Source organism: Macaca nemestrina, chromosome 4 (genome assembly GCF_043159975.1).
Source record: "Macaca nemestrina isolate mMacNem1 chromosome 4, mMacNem.hap1, whole genome shotgun sequence".
Classification (NCBI taxonomy): Eukaryota; Metazoa; Chordata; class Mammalia; order Primates; family Cercopithecidae; genus Macaca; species Macaca nemestrina.
Genome location: NC_092128.1, coordinates 23,218,997 through 23,232,472, shown reverse-complemented (window position 1 = coordinate 23,232,472; position 13,476 = coordinate 23,218,997). Strand labels below are relative to the sequence as shown.

The 13,476-nt window shown below is 41.2% G+C and overlaps 1 long non-coding RNA gene across 1 annotated transcript in view; it reads left to right on the top strand.

Annotated features, from left to right (window-relative positions):
- Positions 1–3,980: 3,980 nt before the first annotated feature.
- The window catches only part of LOC112424844 (uncharacterized), a 153,745-nt gene continuing 144,249 nt past the window's right edge, over positions 3,981–13,476 (top strand). The window contains exon 1 of the long non-coding RNA XR_011621939.1: positions 3,981–4,578. This is a non-coding gene — a long non-coding RNA (uncharacterized lncRNA). The remainder of the gene's footprint in view (positions 4,579–13,476) is intronic.

The following is a 13,476-nucleotide window of genomic DNA, read 5'->3' as shown; positions in this document are numbered from 1 at the left end:
AACATTGGTTTTCCTTGAAAGTATGGCATAAGAAGCATCTCCCAGCTTAATCTAGAAGCAGGCAGAGGAAGGGAGCCTCTGTGTTGGAGAAACGTGGCCAAAGTGTGCCCTGGAAAATGGCAGGCAGCTAAGGTGACAGTGGAAGAAAGAGGTGAAAATGGCCCACAACAAAGGCAAGTTAGCACCAAGAATTGGAGCTTCACAGGACAAACCACAGGGGTTGTTGCCAGAAGCTCTGGCGCGAACAAAAGTGGGCACCTAGTTTTTGTTTGTTTGTTTGTACTGAATTAGTAAACACACTCTGTGCTTTGAATCCTTAAGGACAAATAAGGTATTGTCATGGATCTAAGTTCTTGAATTTTTTCAAAAAAATTTAGAGATTTTTATTCCATACAATTGAGTCAAGTGATAGGTCAAAATAAGGGGGAAAACAGTTGAGGAATCAGTACAAAAATATGACTCCTATATATTTTAAATATTTTAACTTAAAACATCAAATGTGCATTTATCTACTAATATTTTAATATTGAGTCTAGGCTTTTTCTTTGACCACAGGTATGCTGGTTTGAGCTCCTTCTCTTCTTTCTTGTATGAGCCACATTAATAATGGATCCAATAATGGCCACAAATAAATCCTTTGCAACTCCTCACATTGAGAGGTGGAGTCCAATTTTTCTTTGCTTGAATCTGTGCTGGGTTTTTTCTTAACCAGTAAAATGCAGTGGAAGTGGCATTCTGAAATTTCCATGGCTGGGGTTGAAACTCTCCACTGGGTTCCTTAGAATCCTTGCTGAGAACCCTGAATGACCATGCAAGAAGTTTACTACTTAGAGTTCACATGCTTAAAAGGTTACATATTGGTGCCAGCTGAGCTCAGCCTCCCAGCCATCCCCATCAAGGCATCAAGGTGCAAGACATGAGTGAGGCCATCTTGGGCCCTCCAGCTTAGCCCATCCACTATCAAATGACCTTTGTTGATACCATATGGAACAGAAAAATTGAATGGCTGAGCCCTGTGTGAATTCCTAATTCACAAAATTGTGAGATATAATAAAATGGTAGTTTTATTATATTCATATATGTTTATCCTTAACATTGATTTTAAGCTACCAATGTTTAGAATAGTTTGCTGTGTCACAGATGCCTGGAACTTTGTTGTAGAGAAGGCTGGGCACATGTTAACAGAGCTGAGGGAGACCTAGAGGTCAGTTATTTCAACTCCCTGATTTGCACATAAGAATTCTGAATATTGTCTGAGGCTTCCAGAAACAGACCACAAAATGCAGCAATCACATAGAAGGTGCTGGAGCTTCCTTACTTCAGCTTTACCTCCCCTGCCCTTGACAGTGAAGGGTCTCTTGTGTTTACCTTTCCTGGATAACCGCACTGGAAATGTGCCCATAAGCAGAGTAAGATGTATGAATGGTCAACCATGTCATCTTGTCCATATGAAGTTGTTCCAAATACCTATTTTTTAGCGACAGTGTCTATCTCCCAGATCAACAGAGAGCTAGCTCTCTGAGGTCTAGGACTGCATTTTCTGTTTGTCTGGCTTCACTCCTCTTTCCATTCCTTCTAGAGGGCCTACTATGGAGAGGGTCCCTCTACCCCACTGGGGGCAGCATCCCAGCCTAAACAAGGAGATTCTTAGTCTATACACTCATAGACAATCCCATGACAGTTCCGGTTCCATAGGCCTGTGACCAGTGAAGTCACACAGGGCCCCGTACACAGAACCCTGTACTCAATTTAGTATTCTGCTGTTGCCGTCTTGAAATTCTTAATACATTTTGAACAAGCAGCCCTGGCTTTTCATTTTGTACCGGGCCCTGAACATTAAGTAGTTGGTCCTGTTGGTAACTCATATTCGTATGGCGGGACCAGGAGCCTCAGCTATTTCATTAGTTCAGCCTGTACTATCTCACTGGGGACCAGGTGGAAAGGCTGCGTCAGCAAGGAAGGACAAACCACATGAAAACTGAATACTGTATTCATGTTTCCCTCTGTCTGACAGATCCCCTCAAAGACCTTAGGAACAGATACTCCCAACCCCTGTAATTAACAACAAGCCCTAATCCTCTGGTAGAATTAACCAGGTGTGAGGGATGCGAGGCTGGGAACGGGGCTGGAGACAGTGTCCTGTAGCTCAGGCCTAAAACAACAGAACCTAGAATGTGCTGACTCTCAGCTCTTCTTCCCTAGGAACCAAGCTGAGGAAGGTCCTTCTCCACCAGCTGGGTTTTTTCAACTCGGGGAGATAGGAGGGGACAGGGAGGAGCAGGGGTGTCAGGCATGCAAAGCTTCTAGAATAGGCCAGGGAGGAAATGAAGAGCTAGGACCCCAACTAGAGCCTTGAAAGTGTAGGAAGCTTGGCTGGACTGAAGGGGACCCACAACCCCTCCTGCAGCAAACGTGAATCCCACGCCTCATAACAAATCATTGCACACGTGCTCGTCATTTTTAGCGCTCTCCTCTGCCTGCCATTGACTTGCCCTTTTGCATGTCTGCCCCCGTCCAAACACAGCTGTCTCTTTTTTGTCTACCAGCTGTGTCTCAAAAAATCAGAAAGGCTGGGTTAGAGGCCTAGCTGATGTTTCTTTGCCTTTTCTCTGTCTCTTTATTGTCTGAGAACCATGATACTCAAAGTGTGGTCCCTGAACTAGCAGTACCAGCATCACCTGGGAAATTGTCAGAAATGCTGATTCTTGAAGCTCTTGAATCAGAAACTTTAGGGTGTGGCTGGAAATCTGAATTGTTAACAAACCCACCAGGTGAGGCTAATGATCACTCCAGTTGGCGAACCACTCTCTTTGAAACCTATGACAGCAATAAGGCCCTTTACCAGCCCCCAAAATTTCAGAGTTGACACCTGTGTGATGGATGAGGTCTTATTTTTGAAAAGGAAAGAAATAGTAACTTTTAGGTACAACACCCCTCATCCACGCACACACAAAAGTACACACAAAGTGGAGGAATGCCTGGCTCCTCCTTCCTCCTCTGTTTACCATCTGTTAGCCATGCTTTGAGTTGTTTGAACAAGAGAATCAGTGTCAGAATAAACTTGCTTGTAGGGTGTCTGGAAGGCAGGTGCGGCCTGCCACTTCTAATGCAAGCTGAGAACAAACACGGCGTACTGAGCCCAAATCGGCCTTCTGCTGCTAAAGACAGAGGTAGAATTTATGTTTTGCTGGGATGATGCCCCCTAATGTGCCCCCTAAGGCCTTACCTTGGGGCCTTAATTAGAAGCAGCAGTGGCCCTCGGGCCTGCTGAGCTTCTCTTTGATGTGATTGCACAAAAGAGCTGAGATGGAAAACTAGACCTTTTTGTTATTTCACACATTCTAAAAAGCTTTTTCGTAGAAGCCTCATTCTTGTTTCTTATTTGCTGTCACATGCATCAGGATAATTTTAAAAAGATTTATACAGGATAAACAATTGGTAAAATCTGTCTTTCCCTTGTTTGTTCTAGTAGTATCAGGTTCAATTTATGTTATCTCTGCCCCTCCTCCTTGTCCTCACAAAAGCCCTCCCATCGGCAGCCACCTCCCATTTAGTTACCACCGCCTCCCAGTGGGTCCCTTTTCCTTTTCCTTGGGTCTTTCTAGAGCTATCCTAGTGTTTAGTATTGGAAGCTTGAACATTTAAAAATATATTCAATATGAAAGTGAAAAATATCCACTTAAAATGTGGGTGTTTTAATTGCATAATTGCACCCCTCTGGATTGACCTGATAAAGCTAAAAAGCTGTGCAGATGTAGTTGGCTTGCTTTATATGCATAGAAGCAATGGAGGACACGCCACAGGCTGTTAGACACCACCAGTAACCTGGATGAATGCGTAATAAGGAGGAGGAAAGAGATGTGACTATGTTCCTGGATCTCCCACGTGTGTTGTGTAAATAAATTCATGAGCTCAGCCCAGTGGAGTTCTTGGCTCAAAGCAAGTCTTAATTAACTGTGTACTGTGTGGCACTTCCTGCATAGCAGAGTAGTCTTACCCTTGGTTAACAGGAAACTCGTAAGAACTGATGTTTTCTGACATATCAAGGGGGTCTTGCACCTGGACCTGTGGAGCTGTGTTGATCAGAAAGATAACTCTCGTTGTTCTCTGTCTTGACTTCTCTGGGCTTTCAAATGGTGGCTTATTCTTGTTTGTTTGTTTTTGAGACAGAGTCTCATTCTGTCCCTGAGGCTGGAGTGCAGTGGCACAATCTCGGCTCACTGCAACCTCTGCCATCTGGGTACACGCAATTCTTGTGCATCAGCCTCCCTAGTAGCTGGGATTACAGGTGTGTGCTACCACGCCTGGCTAATTTTTTTGATTTTTAGTAGAGGCAGGGTTTTGCCATGTTGGCCAGGCTGGTCTCGAACTCCTGGCCTCAAGTGATCTACCCTCCTGGGCCTCCCAAAGTGCTGGGATTACAGGCATGAGCCACTTCGCCCAGACTTGTTTGTTTTTAAAATTCATTTAACTTCCTTTAAGCATAAAAGGGAATTTATTGGAAGAGTCCTGGAGTAGCACACAAAACTCAAGGCCAAGAACTACAGCCGGAGCTACATGAAGGCCTGGAACCAGGAAGTGAGTGCAAAACCTTCAAAAACCTATTCCAGAGGTTATTTCATCCTCACTTTTCTCTCTCTCTCACTTGGTCACCTGGACTCTTTGCTGCTTTTTTCATATTTGATCTCTGCTGCTTTTTCTCTGTAGACCAACTTTCACTTCCTTGGCATGAGCAGGGACAAACATGGCGGCCACAAAATGGTAGACTTTGCTGCCTACTTTGAGGGGGAGCCTTGAGGATGTTCCAGCACCCAATAGTTGGTGGAGAAGCTGAGAAGACTAGGTTAGGAAAGTTGTGACATAGAATGTGGCCAGGCCAGAGTCATGTGGTACCATTCTTGCTGTGGTTCATTTCAGCAGACAGGGATTTGGCTGTTAAGAAAAATTATCTCAGATTTGGACATAAGGCAAAAGAAGGGCTTTGTTTCTTTCAATGTCATGTTGGAGTGGTGTTTAATCCCTTTAGGGTTTTTTTTTTTTTTTTTTTTGAGATTGCTGTGGCCCAGGCTGGAGTGCAGTGGTGTGATCTCAGCTCACTGCAGCCTCTGCCTCCTGGGTTCAAGTGATTCTCCTGTCTCAGCCTCCTGAGTAGCTGGGATTACCAGTGCCCACCATCACGCCCAGCTAATTTTTTGTATTTTTAGTAGAGATGGGGTTTCTCCATGTTGGCCAGGCTGGTCTTGAACTCCTGACCTCAAGTGATCCATCTGCCTTCTCCTCCTAAAGTGCTGGGATTACAGGCATGAGTTACTGGCCCCAGTTCCCCTCAGGGTTCTTTAAGTATCTAGGGGAATGTACCTTTATTTGATTCGCCTTCTATCACTTATTAAAGGCCCTGACTCTGTGAAGTTACATGTTAACTTGTTGACCTTTGCAGTAGAGATGCAAATAATTTCTGTCTGGTAGGAAAGATAACCAGACATTATGGTTTTAGTTTCTAGCAGCACACAGCACATGAGTCAGTTTTGTATCTAATTTAACAATCTTATTCCAGGTGGGGCAAAGTGGCTCATGCCTATAATCCCAGCACTTTGGGAGGCCAAGGCAGGCAGATCACTTGTGGTCCGGAGTTTGAGACCAGCCTGGCCAACAAGGAGAAACCCCATCTCTACTAAAAATACAAAAATTGGCCAGGTGTGGTGGCATGTGCCTGTAATCCCAGCTACTCGGGAGACCAAGGGAGGAGAATGGCTTGAACCTGGGAGGCAAGGTTGCAGTGAGCTGAGATTGTGCCACTGCACTCCAGCCTGGGTGACAGAGGGAGACTCTATCTCAAAAACAAAAAACAAAAAACCTATAAAAAAAAAAAAAAGGGAAAGATAATCATTAAATTCAGGATAATGGTTAGCTTTGTGAAGGGTGGGAGGGTATAGTGAATGAGAAGGAACATTCAGGGATTTTCTAGGGTACAGGCAATATTCTGTTTCTTGACCTAGTTGGTAAGTTGGTAGTTACTTGAAAGCTCTCTTTTTTTTTTTTTTTTTTTTTTTTTGAGATGGGGTCTCACTCTGTTGCCCAGGCTGGAGTGCAGTGACATGATCACAGTTCACTGCAGCCTTGACCTTCCTGGGCTCATGTAATCCTCCCACCTCAGCCTCCTGAGTAACTGGGACTACTGGTACATGCCACCACACCCGGCTAATTTTTGTGTTTTTTGTAGAGACAGAGTTTCATCATGTTGCTCAGGCTGGTCTTGAACTCCTGGGCTCAAGAGATCCACTTTGTTTGGCCTCCCAAAGTGCTAGGATTGAAAGCTCATTTTAAAATAAATCATGGACTATGTGTTGTTTTGTGTAAAATAAAATACTTTTATTTGTAAAATAATAAAATACTACATATCTAAATTTGTGAGATGCAACTGGAATGGCATTTGGAGGGAAATTTAAAGCCTTAAATGCTTATATTATAAAATAAGAATGGCTAAAACTCAAGGAACTGAGCATCTGATTTAAGATGTTAGTAAAAGAACATTAAAATAACCCAAAGAAAATAGAATGAGGAAAACAATAAAGACTTGAGGAGAAACTAATGAAACAGTAAACAAATATAGACTAAAATATAAAATAATGATTAAAACAAATAATTAGTTCTTTGATATGAGTAATAACATTAACAAACTTCTGGCAGTATTGATAAAGACCTAAAGAGAGACGACAGAAAGTCAATATTAGGAATAAAAAAAGGAACAGGTAGCAGATGCCACAGAGATTATAACAATCATAAGAGACTACTGTAAACAAATTTATGCCAATAAAGCAGAAACAGGAGAAACAGCCAAATTAACAGGAAAATATTAAAGCTGATTTATTTATTAAAGCTGATTTAAAATTAAAAGAAAATTTGAATACTTCCATAATCATTAAATACATAAGACTAGTATAACTAATCTTTCCATTAAAAAATTGCCAGCCTAGATAGTTTTAGAAGAAGGTTTTATCAGACTTCAATAAACAGGTTACTAAAATATTACACAAGCCCATGCAGAGAATAGAGTAGAGGAAATGCTTCCCAACTGTGTTGATGAAGCTAGTAAAAACATTTCCATACCAAAAGCAAATAGGTACAATATGAGAAAGGAAAATTATAGGCTGATCGTACTCAAGAACCTAGATGTGAACATCCTAAACAAAATATACCAAACTGAACAAATAATATTTACATATAAAAGACAACCAATCATGACTACATTGGAAAGAGGCTTATCCCAGAAACAGAAGACTGATTCACCACTTGAAATCTGACATAATTGACCATATTCACAAGTCAAATGAAAAAATCCACATGGCATTATCTCAAAAAAAGCAGAAAACTGTTCAATAAAATATCAATTTATGAAAAGGACTTTTAGAAAACCAGAAATTTAAAAAAGTGTATGAACCTGGTAAAGGATATCTGTATACATAAAATAACTTATAACAAACACTATACTTAATGATGAAATAGAAAAAGCAGGAATAAGACAAGAGTTCCTACAAGACCCTAAATAGCCAAAACAATCCTGAGCAAAAGAGCAAAGCTGGAGGTATCATGCTACCTGATTTCAAAATATACTACAAAGCTCTAGTAATCAAAACAGTGTGGTACTCGCATAAAAACAGACACATAGGCTAATGGAACAGAAAAGAGAATCCAAATATGAATCCATGCATTTACAGCCAACTCATTTTTGACAAAGGCACCAAGAACATATAATGGGGAAAGGACAGTCTTTTCAATGAATGTGGCTGGGAAAACTGCATAACTATATGCAGAAGAATGACACTAGACTCCTGTCTCTTACCATACCCAAAAATCAAAATGTATTTAAGACTTTAAGACCTGAAACCATGGAACCACTAGAAGAATATGTTAGAGAAATGCTCCAGGACATTGATCCTGGGGAAAGATTTTTGTGTGTGTAAGACCTGAAAAGCACAGGTGACCAAAATAAAAATAGACACTTGGGATTACATCAAGCTACAAACCTTCTGCACAGAAAAGGAAACAATCAACAAAGTAAAGAGACAACCCAGAGAACATGAGGAAATATTTGCAAACTGTCCATCTGGCAAGGGATTCATCACAAGAACATATAAGGAACTCAAACAACCCAATTGCCAAAAAAAAAAAAAAAAAAAAAACCCCTAAATAATCTGATTTTAAAATGGGCAAAAGATCTGAACAGTTATTTATCTAAAGAAGACATATCATGACCAAACAGGTATGTGAAAAAATGCTCGACATCACTAATTATTGAAGAAATGAAATAAAAACCACGAAGAGATATCGTCTCACCCCAGTTAAAATGGCTCTTAGAAAAAAGATGGAATAACAGACACTGGCAAGGATGGGGAGAAAGAGGAACACTGTTGGTGAAAATGTAACTTAGTACAGCCACTATGGAAAACTGAATAGAGGTTTCTCAAAAAACCAAAATTAGAACAACCATCAAATCCACTACTGGGTATATATACAAAAGAAAGGAAATCAATATATTGAAGATATATCGGCACTCCCATGTTTATCACAGCACTATTCACAATGGCCAAGATGTGGAATCAACCTAAGTGCCCATTAATGGATGAGTGGATAAAGAGAATGTATATATATATATATACACACACACATATGAAATCCTGTCATTTGCATCAATGTGAATGGAACTGGAGGTCATTATATTAAGTGAAATAAATCAGGCACAGAAAGACAAATATTGCATGTTCTCACTCATGCAGGAGCTAAAAAAGTAGATCTCATGAAGCTAGAGTATAGATTGGTGGTTACCAGAGGCTGGGAAGAGGAGGGTAGGGAGATAAAGGGGGGGGGAAATATTTATTTATTTATTTATTTATTTATTTATTTATTTATTTATAGATGGAGTGTTGCTCTGTTGCCCCAAGCTGGAGTGTGGTGGTGTGATCTTGGCTCACTGCAACCTCCACCTTCCGAGTTCAAGAGATTCTTCTGCCTCAGCCTCCCGAGTAGCTGGGATTATAGGCACGCACCACCACGGCCAGCTAATTTTTATATTTTTAGTAGAGACAGGGTTTCACCATGTTGGTCAGGCTGATCTGGAACTCCTGACCTCAAGTGATCCACCTACCTCAGCCTCTCAAAGCGCTGGGATTACAGGCATGAGCCACCTTGCTCAGCTAAGAATATAAATTTATTACCCCTGAACTGTACACTTAAAAATGATAAAGATGATAACTTTCACATGTATGTTTTACCTCAATAAAAAAATAAAATTAGAAAGAGGTTAAAAATTTAAAAAAAGTCAAGGGCTTCTGATTTCACCACTTCTTAGTCTATAATAAAGCAAAAAAAAAAAAAAAAAAAAAAGGTTTACAAGGTACAAGGATTAGAAAAGAAGTCACAAAACTTGTTATTCATAGATGATATGATTTTTGCATAGAAATACAGAAAATTTGTTAGAATTAATGAGAGTTTGGCAAGTTTGTCAACTATAAGCCCAATATAAACAAGTCAATTGCATCTTTATACACCAGTAACATTTGGAAAATTTAATTAGATAAGCCTATCATTTACAACAGCAATAAAAATGTAAGGTACCTAGGAATCAATCTAATAAAAATGTGTAAAATCGACAGCGGTAAACTTGTCCAACTTTATTGAAAGTCTGTAAAGAGGACATAAATAAATGGAGAGTTCACAGTCTTGGAAATTGTGTCCATTTTTCTAACTTTGAGCTCTAGATTTAAAGTATTTCCAATAAAAATACCAACATGGGTTTTCATGGTAGTTGGCAAGCTGATTCTAAGATTTATGTGGAAGAGCAAAGGTCCAAGAACAGCCAACACAGTCTAGAAGAAAAAAGGACAGAGTGCAGGAATTTGCCTACGAGCTATTAAGTCCCATTATAAAGCAATGGTATTTATGATAGTAGGGTATTAGTGCAAGGATAGACAAAAAGACCATTGGAACAAAATAGAGACGCAGGTACAGACCGAAGCATATTTGGAAACTGGATAGATGACAAAAAAAGCATTAAGAAAAGTGGGGAAGTGCTAAACTATGTAATAATTATCCACATGGGAAAGAAATGAAACTGAAGTCCTATAGCACACCAAGCACAAAAATTAATTCTAGACTGATTAAGGACTCAAAAGTCAAAGGCAAAATACACTTTAAGCCTTTTGAAAAAGACAGAACACCTTTAAGACCTCAAGGTAAGAAAGGATTTCTTAAACATGATACATCCATACAAGCCATCCAGGAAAAGACTGATGAATGTTGCTACCTTAATTAAGAACTACCACAAGACCCTATAAAAAGAGTAGAAATAAAAGCTCCAAAGAGGGAGAATATATTTGTATCACAGATGAACAAAAAAGATTATTACCCAGAATATACAAATAACCCCTAAAAATTGTTAAGAAAAAGATAGAGCACATGATGTGCAAATAGAAAAGACAGATGTGAATAGGAACATTACAGAAGAGGAAACACAAATGAATAAAGGCATATGAAAAAATGTTCAACTTTATTATTAATTGGGAGAATCCAAATTAATACAAAGCAGAGATGCTATTTTATACGACCTAACTGGCAAAAATCAGTAATTCAGACAATACTAAAAGTGAGGAGCAAAGTGCTACTAGTGGAAGTGTAAATCTGTAAAATTACTTTTGGGAAAAAATGGGCATTATCTAGAAAAGTGAAAGCTGTAAAACAACTGCATGACCCAGACATTTCACTATTACACCCTAGAGAAACTCTCCCAAATGAACACCAGGAGAGATGCACAAGAATTTTCATAGCAGAATTGTTGCTAATAACAGAAAAACTGGGAACAACACAAATGTTCACCCAGGAGAAAATGAATACATACATTGTGCTACATACAGTGAAAAATAAATGAATTACAGTTCATGCATTAACCTGGAAAAAATATCTCACCAACAATGTTGAGTAGAAGAAGCAATTTGCAGACTAACGTAAACCTGGTGACTCTGTTTATATAAAGTTTGCAAATGTGCAAAACCAAATAGGGTTTTAGTCAGGGATACATAAATAAATGCTAAGATACTTGGGGGAAGCCTCCGAAGAGACACATTATATAAGGTAGACTGCTGGATGCCTACCACTTTGGGCAAGAAGACCCTTAGCTGCCCTTTTGGGAGATGACTGGACCCGGGTCAAGACATCAGGCATCCTCAGGGAGGCTCAGGCCCACCCATATTCCTTGTTTCACCTGGGGAGTTACCAAAAATAACTCCACAAAGACCAGCCTGGCTGTCTGAACTCTCCCATGAGCAGATGGGGCCGGCTCATAGTCTCGATCTTCATTCTCAGTCCAATACTGGGCTCCAGGATTGAGCTGGGCCATATTTTAGGCAGATAAAATGTATGGACCCCTAACTTGCAAATTTGGTGGCTTGACGTGAATTTAGTCTTGTGTAAACCAATCACCCTGATTCCAGGGTTCTTTTTTCTTTTTGTTTTCTTTTTTTTTTTTTTTTTTTTTGAGTCATTCTCAGTCTGTCACTCAGGCTGGAGGGCAGTGGTGCCATCTCGGCTCACTGCAGCCTCTGCCTCCCGGGTTCAAGTGATTCTCCCACCTCAGCCTCCCAAGTAGCTGGGATTACAGGCACCCGCCACCATGCCCGGCTAATTTTTGTATTTTTAGTAGACATGGGGTTTCGCCATGTTGGCCAGGCCCGTCTTGAATTCCTGACCTGAGGTGATCCACCCGCGTTGACCTCCCAAAGTGCTGGGATTATAGGCATGAGACTCCGCACCCGGCCCCGGGGTTCTTTTATCTTGTACCTACATTATACTGACATGATACGATTTTTAAATTTCAAAATCTAGGATGTGATGTGAGACCAGGGAACATTTGGATACGATTAGAGCAAATGTTAGTAAACCTTGTCACATCCGTTCCGTAGCCATGGGAAGATTGGCAGGGATCCTGTGTCTTGTGGGCTGCAGCTGCTCCTGCTGCCCATTGAGTGGAGTCACGTGGAGCTCTAGTGGCTGTCCCCCCTTCCTTTCTTGCCAAGGCGGTCTTCCCTGGCAGGTCTGCCTGGTCTCTTCCCCCTCACCATCCCCTACTTCCTTCCTTTCCCATCCCCTGTTCTGGTGGGATATTGAAGGGTAGGAGGGAGGATGATGAGGGAAGGCACTGGGGGACAGGGAAGGAGGAGAGTCGGGGATTGTGAGGGCGAAGAGACCAGGCAGACCTGCCAGTGAAGCTCCTTAGTCCCTGAGCCAGGATTTCATTTTAAATACACCAAGACCTTTTTTAGCAAGTCCTAGACAGATCCACCATTCATCTGGACAGTGCGTTTTTCCTTGCAGAAAATAACCTATGACCAGCCAGCAGCTCCTGGAGTGTGGGCTGAGGAACACAGTCCAGTGGGCCAGCACTCCTTCATCCTGTGATGCCAGTGGCTGTGAGGAGCCCACATTCATGGCCTAAAAATAGCCCCCATCTCTACTCCACCCCTCCTGGGCCCTAGGCTTTCCAGGGACTCCCTCTCCATGTTGACTTGGTTTGGGACAGGGAGTGTGTTTCTGGAAGAATATTTCTAGCCTGAGCTGCTTTTTCCTTCCAAGTAAGGCAGTTTGAAAGCATTGGTCTTCCATGAAAGGTTCACTAAGAAAAGATGTGATTTCTATGAAGTTTGGGCACCTGATTGAAACAGAATTCAATCAAAGGTCAAGGTCCTAACAGTGGTATGATATGAGATGTACAAACAAATTCACACATAATTATGGGAGGGACAAAAGGCAAACACGGACCTGCTTGCAAATTGGTGAGTAGGGAACTGCCTGAGAGAGGCTAAAGCAGCGAACTTTCAAACCTTTTCTGAGTTTATATGCAATGGTCTTAAAAATTACATAATATAGGCTGGGCACAGTGGCTCACGCCTGTAATCCTAGCTCTTTAGGTGGCTGAGGTGGGCAGATCACCTGAGGTCAGGAGATCAAGACCAGCCTGGCTAACATGGTGAAACCCATCTCTACTAAAAATACAAAAATTAGCCACGTGTGGTGGTACACACCTGTAATCCCAGCTACTCGGGAGGCTGAGGCAGGAGAACTGCTTGAACCTGGGCGGTAGAGGTTGCAGCGAGCCGAGATCGCGCCACTCCCTTCCAGCCTGGGTGACAGAGCAAGACTCCATCTCAAAAAAAAAAAAAAAAAAAAAAAAATTCACATAAAATAAAAGTCATCATTGAGTTAAAATGTGACAGCATGCTATACTCATGCTGTCAGGGAGTCCAGTATGGTTGACCTTAAAGAGAGTCATGCGAGGTTCCTTCCTCCAAGTAAAGAACCACATGAGGGTGTTTCCTGTAGATGATTCTGCCTTCACCTCCATGTGTTTCTCCCCATAGTCTCACTAGTCTCATTAATTAATCTCCTTAATTATCTTCCCATCCCAAATCCCAGCTTTCTTCCTCTATT